The 18,951-nt window shown below is 34.4% G+C and overlaps 1 long non-coding RNA gene across 6 annotated transcripts; it reads right to left on the reverse strand.

The window, feature by feature from the left end:
* Positions 1 to 409: 409 nt before the first annotated feature.
* On the reverse strand, positions 410 to 10,556 carry LOC147507681 (uncharacterized). 6 transcript variants are annotated; one of them, XR_015217745.1, is made up of 7 exons: positions 10,094 to 10,556; positions 6,475 to 7,219; positions 6,107 to 6,222; positions 4,975 to 5,071; positions 2,975 to 3,045; positions 1,521 to 1,653; positions 410 to 989 (listed from the first exon to the last, which is right to left on the reverse strand). It is a non-coding gene; the product is annotated as an uncharacterized LOC147507681 (long non-coding RNA). The 6 variants fall into 6 exon arrangements; XR_015217742.1 differs by having other exon boundaries at positions 1,762 to 3,045; XR_015217744.1 differs by having other exon boundaries at positions 410 to 2,865.
* Positions 10,557 to 18,951: the final 8,395 nt, after the last annotated feature.

The raw sequence follows: 18,951 nt of genomic DNA on the forward strand, positions 1-18,951 counted from the left end.
CCATAGCCCGACTGCGTAAAAACGGTGGCGGGGCGGGGCGGGTCTATTTTTGGGTCGGTACGGGTTTGGGTGGCGGGTGAAGACCGGGTACCCTATCGGATGATGGGTCAACGGTTTTTTTTTACACTCCTACCCCAAATACACTTTAGATAGACAGGATGAACTTTGAAATATATCCATTTATATGGCTACATTGTCTGAGCTGACGGAAAATGTATTTATATTATAGGAGTCTAACGAATACAAATGCAATGACTCATTTCAATGTATTTTTCAGTTCGTCTTTCTCCAACCCACAGATGAAATCAGTATCTATAATCTAGAGGAAGAAACAAAAATGCAGCTTTTCACACAATTACAACAGAAAAAGTAACCATAAAAAAAATAGATACTGATTTAGGCGTGAGAATACACTTAAGGACGGAGAAACTAATGTCACATTAAACACTAACACAATTGTTCACAATTATTCTTCCTCTTAATTACAGTCTTACATCAATTGACTCTGTAGGCTACAGTAAGCTACAACCAAGATATAGGCCATATACTACGAATCCATCATCATTGTGAACACCCAACCTTCCTAGACAATCTGCTGTTTTCTTTACTTCTCAATGAACATTCTTGTAAGTAATTATCTCCTCCAAGAAGAAAGTTAACAGAACATAAAGTATAAAGTCCTTTGTATGGGCTGCTTCTACAAAATCTTTAGAAAAAAACTTTGGTAGAAATATTAACACATTTGTATGTGGGTATGTCTTTTTCATACAGTCAGCAACATCAGCTTCAATGAAGCATTTGCATACATTCAGTAACATTAAATTCAACAGAGCATTTGCATCCAATGGCACGTTCAAGATCCATCCCTATGAAATCAACATCAAAGTTTTCAGACATGTAAAAGTCTCTTCCACCAATGCAGCAACCACCACCAAGAACTTTCTGGCCAGGTTTAAGATACAAATTTGCAATGAACTCTTTCGTTGTCTCTGTCCAATATGAAGGTCCACTTATACATTTATCATGAGATAAAGACAAAAAATATAAAATAAACTCTGAAAGAAAAGAAAGTTCAAAGAAACAGTGCATGCTCAGAAATAGCATCCAAGATGTCAAGAGATTTCTCCTTGATTGGGCTTTCGCAAATGCCCTGTTTAAAGGATTGAAATCCCAAGGCAGTGTCTTTTACGGGAGCTCCAATATGTTGAAACAATCATAACTGGGATTTTATTGTTTACCTTACTGCCTTGCTAAGGAACATGGCACATAGTGAGCTAAGAGGTATGAACCTAGCTGGGAGGTCTTAGTTACCAATTTAGATTCCTCAAGACCCTTTTGTTGATTGTTACTTATCTATTATTACCAATCAATAAACTAATCTAGTTCTGGGTAGAGACATCTTAGCGATTTTGCCCCTAGAGACCAAATCTTGTTGTCTTGACCACATGTATTTGGCAATTTATGACATTTCTCTTCAAGTTGTACTTTTTAAAGAATTGGAATGAACATATTTGGCTTACCAATTCCGCCAATGTTTACAAATCCTTCTCGAATAGTTTTTTCACTATCTTTTAGTTTATATTGAACATTGGCCAAGTAGCACTGAAATTCCTTATCGTCATCTGTACGGACCTTTTTAAATAACCAACAAATCTGCAATTTAGAACATAATATGCATTAGAATACCATAATGTCTTTTAGAGAAGGTAGGAAAAAATACATAAAGGGTGAAGAAGATGGTTAAAATCCAACAACTATTACCTGACTTTGGTTCTTTGTTATTTCTCATATAAGCCCCAATACATTTGTAGCTAATCAGACATAGTTCAAAGGAATTTCCAGAGACATCATGTGCTAGACATTCACTAATGACTTGCATTATTATCCAAATTAGACAACTGAATGTACATTACAAAATGGAAGAAGAAAAAAAAAACAAAAAAGTATATTTGCATTCAACAAAAGAGACCACTTATTCTCCATGGCCCAATATTAAAGCTAAAACGTCATCCCTATCACAAAATGGATGATGAGCAGGATTAGCAAAGATGAGGTAAAAAGTTAAGGTATCTAATTCGGCAAAACAGGATGAAAGCAGGATTACACTCGCTTCCATTGAGTGGCAAAAGTGTACGCAATCACCATGTGTATCGTAACCCGCTTGCCATGAATGGAAAATGTGAAATTTGTAGAGTTTTATGCATTAACCATTAGTGGCAGAAGATCAGAGCTTAGTAAGACGCTAAATCATTATAAACAACCCTTGTAAAGTTGCAATGAAATTCGGTATCACACATTGATGAATTAAAATCAGCATAAACAACATCTTGAATGAAAGGAGATGGGACAATGAACTCATACGCAATGTACACGTATTTAGCTCAAGAACATAAGCTCGAAATGTATATATTCAGGATTGTCTTGGCCTGGTCGATCTTGCTCATTCTTAGTGAGGCATTGATACAAAAGCTCATACATAAATATAGGAAGAAACAAAAAACATACTGCAAGTTAACACTCTAGAAGTGAGCAATCTGGAAGGAAAAATATATTCAGGTTAGTCTTCTAGCAGCCTGAACTAAGACTACACAATCTAGAAGTGATGCCTATTGAAGAAATAATGAAATTAATTATTTCAAAATATCATTATATACGTATACCAATGACTAAATATAAAGTGAAACTTTGCTTCGCAATGAAAATTGAAGCAACAAAATTTTGTAAGGACCATGGAAAAAAGTGATAAATGTCTACCCACTCCCTACAATAAAAATGCAACATTGATCCCTTCTAGCTCATAATCTACTCAACTGGAGTCAGGCGTCGATCTTTTCAACCATCATGATTCTAAACTGTGAGATTAGTCTAAAACACCCAGCACATACATTCACGTAAATCAAGACAAATAGCATGTACTCAGTAAGGAATAAACTTTTAGATTATATGGAAAATAAAAGTGGGAATTAGAACTTACTGTGATAGGCCAAGTTGCCCAAAGGAAGAAGATACGATGAATTCCTTAGAGGAAGAACTTAACATCAAAACCTAAATGTAATATTGAAATGTCATAACCACTGAACTCGCCAATAATTAAATCACCATAAAGAAAGTATTAATATATCGGCTAGCCACAGAAACTCGCTAAAGCCACAAATAATAGAGACATACATTACTCAACCTTGCATAGTAGTCATTTAATTAATAAATCAGTACCATACCACCTTACACTATCTAAAAATAAATCATGCTAGCTAGCTGGTAGTTGTTTCTGCATGTAAAAAAAACATCCAATTTTGATAATTAATAAACTAAAATAGCACATCTTATATCTAAGGATGAGAAAAAAAAAAAATCACAATAGTTAACTTGTATCCATAGTTCGCGATTCCGAACGAAACTCCGGAATTCCGCTCGGAATTTCGGTTTTTCAAAAAATCGAAATTTTAAATATAGTATCGAAATAATCGAAATTCCGAATGAATTCGAAATTCCGAATTCTATAGGGTCGAAATTTACTGGATTTCGGTTTTTGGATTTACCGGAATTCCGAGAATTCCGAAATCCCGAACTATGCTTGTATCCCTGTTTGTCATTTGACTAGTTTTGCTTTATGGTCCTACGAAGAGTAATCATTAACACATGCGGTTTCTAAAGATGAAATTCACAAAGAGAAAGTAGTGAACTAAACTTCAATAGGCTATAGCAAAAGGAAGTAAAAGCACATGAGCAAAACTATACTATCTGTCGACAAAAAAGGTTACAACATCTAAAACGTTAATTTTATACCTTTGAAACATATTATGGAAATTCAAAAAAAATTAAAAAAGGTTCGTTGTGCGGTATTCACAATTGTGGGGGTTATGACTGTTCATTGTCCACCTTACACCCAGAACCTGTAAAACAAGCGTTATTTTAAATTGTATTTCAACCTCTTTGTAAACATTTTTTAAATTTTCCTGCTGCGTATGGGTATTACAGATTTGCTTCTAGTATGATCTTAAAAAAAAACAAACAAACAAACGATAAGTTATACCTGTCATGCCATGTCAGAATAGATGACCCCCTTTTGTCATAATAATATATGGGTCAATTGGCATATGAAGATTAGCATGTAACGTAACATTAGCATCTTATCATACTACATAAGGTTATTCTAGTTCTCAAAATTACATATCAACAAAACCATTCTTCTTCTGTGTCCTTGGGACTTAAAGTAGTGGTAGAGATTCTCAACGATACTATTACAATTTAGGGTGTTTAGAAATAGCTCTACTATAATTGAGATCATTAGAGATACAGTGTGTGACGTAGTCAATGGTATATGGGTTAAGAGAGGTAAAAGAACCAGGAACATGTGTATGAATGCCTCACATTTCAGCTCAAGCATTCTTAATTCTATGAAGCTATACTTTGGTAAAAATCTAACTGAAAGTCCAAAAATTCCATTGAGTTAAGATGCATGTTGGAGAATCTAAGTATTGAGGTCAATCTTTAAGTAGTGCAACTGATGGGACCAGAACCTGATGAATTTCTACTCAATACTGATGGATCAATGAAGGAGTGAAATGCAAGGTCTGAAGGACTATTAAGGGATGCATGCAGAGCAGTTAATGGTGAACATGTATAGTTCATGTGAACCATTATATCCCTCATATAGGTGTCATCTAGCTAGTGTAGTGAACATAGTTGCATGTGAATTATATCCTCTAGGGATGAATGGCAACTCAAGCAAAGACTTAGTCTTATATCAAGAATAACTAATGGCGGTAGCTACTGGTATGGAAGGAGTAGGCTTAATAGGTATTGAGAAGCCCAAAGTGGTCCCAGATTCTCTAATGTTAACATTATATTATGAACATGCCATAACTTAAGGGTTTTTTTTTAAAAAAAAAACATTGTGCTATATGAAAATGTAAATGATGAAGAAATATCATCAAACAACAACAATGTTACAAGTACGTAAATCTAACTTACAGATTGGCTTGTAGAGGAAATAACTTATATATTCTCCAAGTGGTGGACATATGAGTTAGATGCAAATCATGTGTAATATGCTTGATCTTGACTGTACCTGCCAAGGATGCAATCAATGGGTGAGAATGGTATTATTCACAACCACCATGGCGACGTAAAAACAATAAATCAAGCAAAATGAATGTATCACCTTCTCTAAATATATTCCATTGAGTACCCTATTTCGACTAAACAAAGAATGACAAAAACACTTTACAAAGACACAGGTGCAAGATCAGGTGAGCATAACACTTCACACAACCAAAAAAAGACAATAGGGTAATGACATTGAGAAGAAGAATATCTATCTCAAGTCACCTAACAGTGATGTTGAACATAAAATGAATGATGAAAAATCTGTTACAATATTATTCATACCAAGTTTTGAAAGCGTGAGAGAATAATCAAACCAAAGTTTTCTTGAATCCATTCATACAAAGGATTACAAAAGGAGAAGATATACTAATATTTTATAAGCCCACAAACAGAAAAAGTTAGAGAATGATGTCGAGAGGTCGAAATAGTGATGGAACTATTCAATGTAGGGCAAACACATATCGAACCTTTAGGGATACTTTAATTCAAGATCGAAGAAATAAGAAGTTCAGTCATTTTACATTTGTTTCATTGAACTCTTGCACCGGTCATTAGAAATGACCTGTTAATACACATTTCACGAATAAAGAACTCACTACTGCAGATAGAAATAAAAGAGTCACACCGCGAATAATATAACATTGAAATTATTGAGTGTTTGCATAGGTTACAATTTGGCTTTCAATAGAGCGATTGGTACACTAAATCATAAGAAATTACAACTTTCAATAGTCTTAAGTTAAGTGTTGATCAGCAACATACATTATCAAAGTCGTACAAAAACATACGTATTGCAATTATAGGAAGCCAAAAAACTGATGCAAACATATTATTACAAAAGCAATAAACATATTACAAAAACTATTTGCAATCGATACCGAACCAGTAAACTTTGCTGCTTGAACCAAGGTGACTCCTTGTAATGTTTAAGATGAATTCATTTTTTTCAGAAAAAATATAAATAAATAACTATTACAGAATATATTCTCAGTAGTACCTGACATCACTTGAATAGCCTGCAATGACATAGAGAAACTTCTGAAATGACTCGCTTTCTTTCAATGATGGATTGATCCCAACCTTAATCACTTCTTCATGATTATCTGAAGTAACCTTAACCATATTCACAATACCAATATTTATGAGCTTGAGCTTCTAAAACACATCATACAAAAGTAATGAATCATCAGGTATGACCATACCAGCTACATTAAACCAAATTATATGGAGCAAACTTAAATTGGGAAACTGATCGACAGTCAAAAACCCACTTTGAGATAGCAAAACCGCCTTTTGTAAAATATAAATAATAAATAATAAACTCAAAGATCAACAAAAAAAAAACTCATATGAGAAATTACATACCTCTTTCTAAACTTTCTTTCTCCAATAATCATGTCTGAAGAAAACGATATCTTCAATAGCAAGTGCACGACGCTTTGAATTTTGTGAATTTTGTGGACTCCTATCAAGCATGTCTGCCTTGAAATTGCACCGACCAAGGAGTCCTTTAATATCATCAAGTCTCCAATCCTCTGCAACTTCTTCTACTATCTCAAGTATAGTTTTATCTAAATCAAGGGCCTCCGACCTGAAACATAACCAGATTAATCTCATAATAATGAGTTTACATGCAGAACCTGAGTGGCAAATTCTTCTTATGGATGAAGACAACTTTATCAAATAAAGAATAGAAACAGAAACATAGACTAGGGCAACTTATAGGCAACGTCATTTTTTTTGGACATTTCTTCACCAAAAACAATGGGCACCAACCTAAGAATTGAAGCAGGACTTCTTATTATTAAGGGCCAAAAGAACCATAGATACCTAAGCACATGATAATATCGATGACGCACTACACAGCTAAGACAAACAGGGCAACCTCAGCAAATGTAAGAACACCTCAAGTAGTAACAAACTTGGTTCTGTTCAAAATAGTTTGGGAGAACAATATTATGCTCCCCAATCAACACGTACTTCACCTCCTCTAGGCTTCTCTAAACCAATAATCAGTTTAAGTAAAGTACTTTTTTCCACATTCATTTGGGCCAATGATAGCGATTATCTCTCCCCTCTGAATTGTAAGACTTGGATTGTTAAACAACACCTAGCAGCCAAAAGAAACTGAATTAGTGATAATGACTAATGACTAAAAGAAGGTATGACGCTCAAACAGAATTTGATATTAATTTATCATATCTAGCATGTGTTGCAAGATGCACAACCCACCTGATAGAGTTATATACTAAAAGCATTACTTTTGTATTAACTCTAATTCTTCATTTTTTGAATGAGAATCATATGGGCAAATGTTATGCATATTATATATGTTATTAGTTATATACATATGTCTAATACTTTATGTTGTAGATGATATGGTGTGAACACACAGAAGATCATATCATCAGTACCTTATAAAGTATAAGTAATCGTTCACAACCTAGATGGATTTTGACAAACCATTAGTGCGGTTGTAGTATAATCTGGTATTAGTCTATCTTGACTATAGGATTACACTAGTACACTTTGTGTGTATTGAACAGGACCAAGTGAGGTTGTTTCTCCTTATACTAACTATATAAGATAACAAACGCCTCTGTTATTATGGATGTTTGTCCTCTTAATCCGGATATAATAACGGGCACTTACATGCATTGTGCATTGCTTTAAATCATCAATGAGTGAGATTCATTTGTGAATCAACAAACATGATGGATTGGGTAATGACATTGTATGTAAGATGTGCTGTTGATTATAGAAGGAATCCGTGCCCCACAAGAAGTCGGGTTGATGATGTCCCCTTGAGTAGCTCAAAAAGATTGTCATGTAAACTCTGCAGGTGGATTTATTCCGACATGACAATGAGGTTGAGTGATACTACTCAAGGACATAAGAAGTTGATTAATGTAGTTGTCAGTAACTTGACTTAATCAACGGACATTCGATATCTTAAACACGGGGATCAACGAGCATATAATATGGAGCCCATAAAAAGCGACACATAATTTGGGATTAAGCGGCGTAGTGCAACAATGGCCTTTAGTGGAATAAGCCATTTGTTGACGGACTTGGATGGAGTGTGTGCGGGCGAACATGGGAAACCCAAGTTCGGTCAGGGGAGGCCTAACCCTAATTTCTCCTCATGGTCCCCTTGTAGCCTATAAATAGAATACTCTCTCTCTCGGCGAAATTCACTATTCATTGTTCAAAAAAGAGGCAAGAAAAGTATATCTGAATTCGTTTACGATCTTGAGAGAAAGAAAGGGGTTGGTAGATCATTGTCCACCTGGCGTCCAATTTATTCTAAAGGAATACAACGTAAGATCAAGAGGTTGATTTCGGATTTCATAAAGCTTGGATTCTCGAGTTATCTAAACCCGATTCTCAAAGGTATGTTTTCCAATCACAAATCGTGGACACCCATTAATTCATTGCTAGCATGGTGGTGTTCGTAGGTTTGTAAAAATAGTCATTATTCAAATAATGGTTCCTACACCACCTTGTCCCTAAAGCCAAATTCAAGATTTTTCATCCAGTACTACAAACTTTCCACTTCTTCCATGCTTCGGAAATCCGATCTTTAATTGTTTCCGTTGAAACGGCTTCTCTATTTGCTCTTCTTGAAACTTTTCCATCTTCATTATATATATATATATATATATATATATATATATATATATATATATATATATATATATATATATATATATATATCGGTTTTGTAGAAATAGTTATTCTGAAATAACGGTTCCTACACCACCTTGTCCCTAAAGCCAAATTCAAGATTTTTCATCACACTACAAACTTTCCACTTCTTCCATGCTCGGGAAATCCGATCTTTAATTGTTTCCGTTGAAACGACTTCTCTATTTGCTCCTCTTCTTGAAGCTTTTCCAGCTTCCGTTATCAAAAAAAAAAAAAAAAAAAATATATATATATAGAGAAGCAAATAGAGAAAGAATTAAAGATCGGATATATATATATTGTATGGCATGTCAAGGATATTTAATAATTATATCTTTTAACTATCAAAAAAATTCAATGATTGTGATGTAACAAAAAAAGAAAGTAACATGCAACTTATCTACTTGAGTATAGAATAATAGAAATATACACCAACTCAATGGAGACGGAAGAAATAAAGGAAAGACCCATTTTATTTGTTTGTAAAATCAGGTTCTCATTTGAATGGTGGGGTTCATAATTTCCACAATGAGAATCCCATGTTATAATGGAATAAGTATGTTATAGTGTTATACTGCATCAGCCTCTACACAATGAATCCCTAGTTATAGTATACTACATGGCTTCCTTCCAACACTTAAGGTTGTCTTGTCAATGCATGAGAAATGGGATCACCTGCTAAATAAATAGTACGTGAAAGATGTTTTATTTATTTATTTATTATTATTATTTTTTTTAGAACTTAAATGTAACTTGATGCCATTTGAGTAAAGAGTGTAAAATTTATACTAAAACAGTGACAATAAGATATAGCTGCAAAAGAAGATGGGAAAAATACATAGTATCTAAGTAATCTAACTGATGTTTTCAAATTTCCCTTTAGAACTTATACAAAATTTCTGAGTTACATTGACATGAACACATGTGCCTGTATTCTACACAGATACGAAGTGTCTGACACACGAGGAAATATCAAAAACTGAGATATATCACATACAATATGTGTCTGCATTGAATCCAACACGGACATGTGAATACCTGTCTGACACGAATTGTTCTTAAAATATGGTGTGTCCATGTAACTTAGCAAAACTTAAAGTAGTTCCAAAATTGTTTAAGATATCGTTTGATAATACATGTAATATATTGCTACAGGAAAGATATAGCAGCTCTATGACCTTACCAATTGAAGCTAATAAGGATTCCAGTTTTAGTGAGCAATGATATGCTTGTGGTATGACTTAAAGTTTAGATTACTCAAATAAATTAAAGAACCTTACACCACATCTAACCATACCTTCTCTGCAGTAGATACATGACTAGCGTTTGCTCCAAAGCTCAACCAGCTAATTATGTCTCGTGTCTGATCAATTTGCTTATGCTGCTTTTCCCATGCAATGTATTGTGATTCAAACCATGCTGCTTTTTGAAGCAATATACTGAGAATAATTACCAGCATATGTTCTGGATACGCCCATATCTGTCTCTACAATTTTATTACACAGTTGATCGAAGAAAGCCCTGTCATGAGATATGATGACCATTGGAACTTGAAGGGGGGGGGGGGGGTTCTTTTGGTTCTTGAGCAGGCGAGAAGAGAGGAATAAGATCAATTCGACCGATTGAAATCCGAAGTCAGGAAGGAGACAATCAGGGATATATGTTTTTTTTTTGGCTTTCAATTTTAGTTTTTTTAAGAGAGAGCAAATTAGGGGAGATTTGGGAGAGAGAAAGAAGAGAATAAGAAAAGAGAGACGGCTGGTTTCCTTGCATTTAATTTTGGAATAAATAGTAATAATTTGGCAATTAATATGAAGGCTAAGTCGCGAACAATTGAATAGTGCGTGTAGTTGATTTCCAACTTGAATTTACAAATACGTCCTTAAAGTACTATGTAATCTTAAGGGTATAAATGGTAGTAAATTTTTAAATGACTAAATAGTCCTTCTTAAAGGTATTGAATAATTTGTTTGAATATTTTATCAAGGGTATTTAGTGGTAGAAAAAAGCTTGGTCCAATTTAAATATCCATGTTAATTATGGTGTACTCTACTAATTGAGATTTAGTATAATTTTACACCTAACAAATATAGACTATATATAATAATAATGTTTGGGTTATATAATATTAGATTCTATATATCAAAATCATACTAATCGATTCCGGTTTCGGTTCGGGTACCCATCGATTTTTTACTATTTGGTTCTAACGGTTTCGGTTTTTTATCGGTTTGATTCTTAAAGACCCACTTTAAATGGGTCTAACATTTTAGGACCCAGAACCGCTATAAACGGTTTCGATTTCGGTTCGGGTTCGGGTAATTAGGTACCCATGCACACCCCTAGTCAAAAGTGTTAGTTTCTCAAATTTCTGCCGAAACTAGTGCTAATTCCTCAAATTTATTCGAAGGCCTAAAATTTCAAAGTCGGATAATATTTCGTGTACCCAAAAACCGATATATATTTGGAAATATCAGAGATATATATTTTTTTGTTGATGGGTCAAAATTATTTTGTGTATGTTGATATATCAAAAAATATCGTATATATTGTCAATATACCAACACATATCGGAAATACTAAAAATATTAATAAAAAATAGGTCAAAGATCGGTCAAAGTCAATGATATATATCATATATATCGGTCGATATGTATCAATATCTCGAAAAATCCGATATATATATAAATTCAAAATTATGTCAATATATTCATCTGATATATCAAAATATTTCCATATCATGTGCCTAGGCCAAATTCCAAGATATATCGCCAATATTTTCGGTCTGAATTTATTGTTGGTTTGATGTTTCAAACTAAACTATTCAAATGATAGAGTTATCTCTATACTATACTAGCCATTTAGCCCGGCCTATGGCCGTACTTGCTACATAGATAGCTAATGACTCAAAAACCTAAAGCCCATTTGAATAAATAATATATGTATATTGATAGCTAATGATTTATTGCTTATAATATATTTTATTTGAAGGGTTTATGTTTTTGTAAATTTTTTTGAAGGGTTTTTGACGAAGGGTTTTATTGTAAAACCGTTTTTATATGATTTTTTCCATTTTTATTATTATGTATAAAAAAATGTTACTTCAAAACTATATTAAAATGTGGGTTGTATACATATGTGGACTTAAGTCATAAGCCTATTTGGTAATTTGTAATACGAACTAAATTGCGCATACAATCCAATTTTATCGCTTAGGCTCATAGTGCACTTCTTAGGGCTATAGTGTATCTTAGACATAGTCCATAATAAAGTTTGTTAACCCATTTAATTGTGGTTGAGTTTAATTTTTTAAAGAAAATGTGTCCTTGGTATGAGTATTATTTATTAAAAACTTTTTATTGATGTATAAATTTGCACTTATTGAATCGTTAAGTTGTGATGGAAGAAGAATAAAAAAATTGGAACGGTAAAATTTGTATTAACCGAACTATTATTTATTTGCTATTATTTATCAACGTATGTGGAATTTATAGTTAAAATATTACAAACAGGTCTGCAACTTTGCATAATGTTGTTTAAATATGATGTAACATTGTTTGAACAAAGTGTTAGAATGTATTTTGTATGTATGAATAGTGTATCAAGCCAAAAAAATGTACGAACAACGTCGAAAGCCCAAAGTCTTCTAAATATGTATGTATTTTATAAAAGCCCAAACTTTGGCCCATAGTCCATTAATTGGTTGGAGTTTTGTGATGGTGTAGTCGTCTAAACATCGAGTTGTCCATAAAATCGTTTTGGCCTCATTTTTTATTTTTTAAAAAAAAAAACCTAATGCATTTATATAAAATTTCCGATTTCTCGTTAATTATTTTTTGAGTTAAATTAAGTATAGTTGCATCCATTTTAATTAAGTTTTTAGGTTAGTTCAATGCATTTGACCCAGTTTCCAATTTTTTGTTACATGATATTTTTTTGGAATTTTTTTTCAACAGTTCTTTTAATGGAGTAGTGTTACACAGACTTCTTTTTAGACATACTATTTTTTGGGTAATTTGGATAATGTTGGTTTGCATTGCAATACACACGGACATGTATCTCTATGTAAATCAATGATTAGAAATCTTTTGCTTATTTATTCCTTGTAGCCTTCCTATTTGTAGTGTGTGAGGATTTGTATGGAGTCTATTCACATGCTTAGTGATGCATACATATGTACCATACCCACTCGCTGGTGGTCATATCTAGGTCCATACAGTCCTAAAATGTTTGTGTACGCTACAAATTAGGTTGGTCATATGCTAACCAGTTAACCATATAGAAAACTTCTTTCACCCAGAGATCTGCAAGGTTAAGATAGTTGTTAATAATTTAATATAAAGCAAGATCAGCAAAGTTAAGATAGTTGTTAATCCTAATAAGTCAAACAACCCACCATTCGTTAGACTTAAAAAACAAACTCATGCTAAGTATTTCCCGGTATAACAATGATAATTTAATTTGGCCTTGCAAAATACTATTTATGTTTCACAAACGGGGCAATTATATGATAAAGTAGAACATGTAGATAATAGTTACACAACCGAACTGGAGAAGGCAAAGAACCGTCCACATCAAAAATTTAGTGAAAGCCAATATAATATTTATATCTCATAGCTCTACATAGTTACTAATAATTTTCATAATAATTTAATATACTCAACCACTCTCTGTTTTTCCATAATTTTTTGTCATAAATCAAATGAATTATTGTTTGTTGAGCTGTTTTTTCTTTTATTAATACTATGTTGTAGTATTAGTGTTGACATCAAAATTTGAAACACTACAGTGGTATTCTATAGTTAAAACTTTTTGGCACATAATAGTTCATGAAAACTATTCCTGTTCTTTATACTTGTAGCAGAAACAGTGCAAGTGGCATTTGGTCAGGCAGGTGAATCAACGTCAATAAGGACATTTGGTAAGGGCAGCAGCAGTAGTGCATCCAACATTGAAGGTCATGTTTCTGATGGTAGGCAAATTTCATTTCCACTGTATTCCATGTAACTAGATAAAAAGAAAGATTATGTTGAGCAATGGGTGGGTATACCGTCTTTTGGGATTTGTTTCATGGAACTGTCGAGACAGTTGTCTCTTACTCCGTTTTTTTCCCCTGATGCCACTACAGGTATTCCATCTAACCAGATAAAGTTAGTGAATATAACTTTGGTGTTCCCCTCCCCAGATGGTCGGTATTTGTTACATAAGAAGAAAAGGAAAGATTGTGCTGAGCCATGGGTGGGGTATTTATTACATTAGAAGAAAAAGAAAGATTTTGCTGAGCCATGGGTGGGTATACCGTCTTCTGGGATTTGTCTCTTACTCCGTTTCCCCCCCCTAATGCCACTGCAGGATTACTACAGTTACTATTCTGCTACCCTTCCTATAAGGAGGTCTCATTCGAGGAGACCACGGTATGCTTTGAATTTGTCTTGTTTTGTATTGTACATCTATAAAATTACCAACAAATTTGAATGAAAAGGATATCATTATTCGTAGTTTAGTGTCCTCACAGCCTCATAATACAATTATTATATATATATGTGCATATTAAAATTGCTATATGGTATAACATCAATTAATTAGTGGTGTGAGAGACTGAAAAGTAGCTATCAATATATTACCAAAGTGTATTCCCTATTACCTAGTTTGACAATGTGTTAAAGAAAAACTTACATGAATAGAATGGTGGCTGATAATTTGTTTTTCTGAATGTTGATAGCTTTTAAAATCTAACTCGACTGTTAGGTTGAGAGTTTTAAGAAAGTTTGTTTGCTAGGTTTGAGAGCAAGTTTGATATAAGAAATCAAGTTTTTGGTTTAGTAGATTAAGGCAAGTTTCCAAAGAACCAAGAATATAATATTCATTTGGTTAAAAGAAACTGAAGTTAAATATATGCTACAAAGGATCTCCCATTGTCGTGAGTTATAAGCTACAATATTTGAGAGAGAACTGAACCCAGTGACAGGAAGCACATTCCTTAGAATAGTAATTTAAATTATACAAACAATAAAATACAACAAAAAAAGTAGTCCAAACCTCAACACCAAAATGCAAAAGAGACAATTCAACCAAAGTGCCCCTGTAGAGTTGTGATAAGAGCCCAAAATTGTAGTTTTAACCCCTTAATAATACTACTTTTAGACCAATTATGCGAGTAATAAATAAGAGTTAATGCTAATTACGTATTTTTATGTATTTCAAGCATGGAACATGTATAGAAATGTGCCACTTTGGCGATATAAAGGAGCAAAAGATTGGTTGCTAAGAAGTTCTGCGATAAAGTCCAAGATTCAAGGAGGCAAAGCTTTTATGAAGCCCGGTCAAAAGCTGAAAAGTCAACACGGGCAGAAACAGTGCACAAGTCAGCAGAACTTCTGAAGACCATAACTTTGGACTCAAGCCTCAGATTTGGGCCTACCTTATGTCAAAATGACCGGCTCGGAAAAAGCTTTCCAATGGTCTTAGCCTTGACCCAATCAGAGAGCAGAAGTGGATGAAACGTCTGCTGAAGTCAAAGCCAGCTGAAATGGGCTCTGTGGACTGAAGAAATTGGGCTTTGGGATCGATTTTCCGGCCCAAAATATGAGACCTCAGCCCATGCACGAAATTGTGGATCTGGTCTCTTTCTTTACATAAAACAAGACTTAGCTCTTAAGAAAGATATAGTTAGATAGCTTAGAATAGAAAGTAGCCATTAAAATAGCTTGTAGATCTAGTTTTTTTGGAATTTCAATTAGTTAATTAATTAGTTTCATACATTGTTTTAGATTAATTATTTGAATCATTGTTCTTCATTCATTAGATAAATAAAATAGTAGTTCTTGTTAATTTCGATTTTGTCATTTAAATTTGTTTAGATCTACTTTCAATTATTGTTTGTTATTCATTTCTTAGTTATTAATTAGATTTGAAGTATTGTTAGTTAAAATTAGTAAAGTTCAAATCTTTATATTATGTCTAGTTTTAATTCAATGGGAAATGATAGTTTGATGAATCAAGGCTAAACCTCCATTAGAGGGGTTTGATGAAGTCTTGATGAAAACTTGATTGTGTAGTATAGAATCGTTGTAAGAATCTATTCTACTCTAGAAGGTCGTTGATTCGCCATGAGAATGGGTGAACGATCTCACATGCTAGTTATGAATTGGTAGAAATGTCATGTATAATTAGGGATTAGAATGACCAACTCTTACCGTAAGAACGTAAGAATTGGTTTACAACAATTCTATGCTAGTTTATTAAGTTGGATTCAAGGTGGAATCAAATTCCCCTAATTCTTTATATAGATTCAACTCTTAGTATTCTGTTATTTCGTTATTCGTATCGTGTTATTTGAATTCACATCGTAGTATAAATTCCACCATTACTCTCATTAGACTTTGGATAGACTCGTCAATTGTAGAAAACTTAATGCTAAAAGACTAGGAGTGGAACGAATCTTCTATTCCAACTCTACGTCAATAGATTCGAGAGTAAAAAACAAATATCTTTGATAAATCTAGTAACAAAATTAGTTTATGGTTTTACTTGCGTTTAAAGTTTCATCGCTTTATTTGTGAGTAAGACTAATCTTTTTTTGGTTATCAAGTTGGCTCGATCCAAATGGGGGGAGGGAATTTCATATTGGTTTGAATTGGATAGTGTCTCTCAATGCTGCCATCTTCCAAGCTGAAGACACCCGTATCATAAAATACATCTGGTCCCGCTACGTCATAAACTTCAAAATAATCATCTGTGAAGTATATGCAATTCGTCTTGCACCCAGGGAAGTCTGATGGAGATAGACATATTAAAGAATTATCGCCCAAAAACAATGCTCGTCCGCAAAGACTCTTCATTTCATCCCACTTAAAGGCCATCGAGTCTAGTTTGAAGATTTCAAACTCAGTGATGAAGTAAGTTGAGCCCTTCTTGTCAATCTGCTTCGACTTGCAACAAATCTCCGGATGACTCCATAAGATATATCCTCATCGAAGGGAATCTAGCCTTAGGGGGAGTTGCTACCGGGATAAGCGTGGTTGAGGCGATACACATCACAGCAAAGCAATGTCCCTCCCCAGTGGCAACATCACGGTAGATCTTTATACCATATAACATTTTCAAACACACGTTATAGTCGGACAAATGGTAACCATCCCAACTTATGTCGTAAAGTCCAAGTCGTGTCTCCAAGCATAAAGAAAGCCAATCTACTACAACCACCATAAACAGCCATAACTACACAATTGGCATTTGGACGCGGGGTTGGCAAAACAAAACAACTTTGTATAGGCAAGTCAGATCAAGTTTAAATTCAGGGAGCTTAATCTCATTATTGACAACCAAAAACGGGTTAAATAATCGAACATCTCTATAATTCTGGTCCGTCATAACCAGCCATCCATGGCTAGAACCACGATAGACCATATTGTGAGGCAGTGTAACCTGAATATTGCAAACTCTTCTCTCAGAAAGACTGTAGAAACTCGGAGTTTGATTTTAGTCCTCGTCGGTGTCTAGTTTAGTAGTAAACATTAGAAATGGAAGTTGAGGTGGTGGACAATACTGACGCATATTTTCAATATAAACAGATTGCCACGACCGACAAACGACACCAAAACGAATATAATCTTTTATGTTGATCAGTCTCTTTGCTGCTCGACATGAACTTAACTCTTTTTCTTGACAAAATTCCAGAATTGTAGGACAGTTGTTCAAGTTTAATGAGTAGCCCTTTCACCTTGGTTGCTGCAGCTTTATTAATACTTATATTATCGCCCCCATTCTTGTCACTTTATCCATTTCCCAACTTAAGGGAAACAAGTTCTCCCTTGAGTGCCTTGAGTTCTTCTGTTGTTGCAACTGCATCCCAGTCATCCTTTGTGTTGGTCATTGTAGTCCGTGAGCTCCCATGGGAACCACCATTTTCTCGGGGCAGTAGGGCTATGAGGTTACCAGGGAATATCGGTGTAGAACTCCTGGAGAAGTGGCTGCCCTAACCTTCAAAAAGAGGACCTGCACCACCACCCAGAAAGGAAGCCGCTCATTTTGCACAACATGCATGCAAGCAACTGCTGTTAACTTTTTGCAGTCCATTAGTTTGTAGATCCTTTTCCTCTCACTCTTGCTCACACCTGGATGAGGGATCCTCACACAATGACCAATTTTACAGAATTCACGCCTAAATAAAATATTTTGAAAAAATACCTAAGAGAAAGGAAAACACAAATATCAACATGTAGAGATTCTAAATTAAAGCATTTTATTACCTTTGATAACTTTTCGTTTTACGGTGGCGGCCAGCGGTGATGCATGCATTCATTGAATCCCATAGACTCCACCATATGAATCCCGGGTGATGCACATCATCTTTGAGTTACCCCAGCCCATTTAAAGGTTGATAGCTATGACTAATGCTCCCAAAACCTACCACATATATGCAGCACCACACTAAAAGTAGAATCTTGGTATCTCTGCAGCTCCTTTATCCTGTTCCTTGCCATCTCAAGCTCCTTTCTCGCTGCCGCTCCCTCTGCGATCTCTTCTTGAAGCTTCTTCCTCTCCGCTTGCAATGAATTGATGCTGATATTCAGCATGTTGATCTCAACTGTCTTGATCTTGAGTTGCCTTAATTCCACAATGTCTGATTTCTGCTCCTTCAGACCATAGGAAGCAATTCATTAAAAGCATTTGATTTTGCAAAGAAAGAAATGGGCAGTACCTTTTACGGAAGAAAAGAGCATCAGCGAATACACATTAGACAGATTCACTTGAAAATTGTTTGAAATATCTACCATCCTTGAAAAGTGCCTAATTTTATCGGAAGTTTTAGAGGACCTTGGTTCTACAAAATTCCAAGAACGCAATTCTCACTTCTTTGCCACCTAGCTGCTCGCTACATATGAGAATATGACTATATGAGCAGCAGCTTTAAAATGGTAACTACTAAAATTCACTCCCTGAAGCTGCAACCAATAGAGAAAAGAATGATCCATGCTAATTCTCTCTGACCAATTCCTTCAAATATATCACATGCTCAACACATGTGCCGCAAACCACCAATTCCTTCCAAACTCCCTTTCTTTCCCTCTACTCCAACCACCCAGCAATTTCCTTCACTGAAATTCAAAAAATCATCACACCTTACCATCAGCATGGCATCATCCGACAGTC

The sequence above is a fragment of the Coptis chinensis genome, chromosome 3, assembly GCF_015680905.1.
Source record: "Coptis chinensis isolate HL-2020 chromosome 3, ASM1568090v1, whole genome shotgun sequence".
NCBI classification, from domain to species: Eukaryota; Viridiplantae; Streptophyta; class Magnoliopsida; order Ranunculales; family Ranunculaceae; genus Coptis; species Coptis chinensis.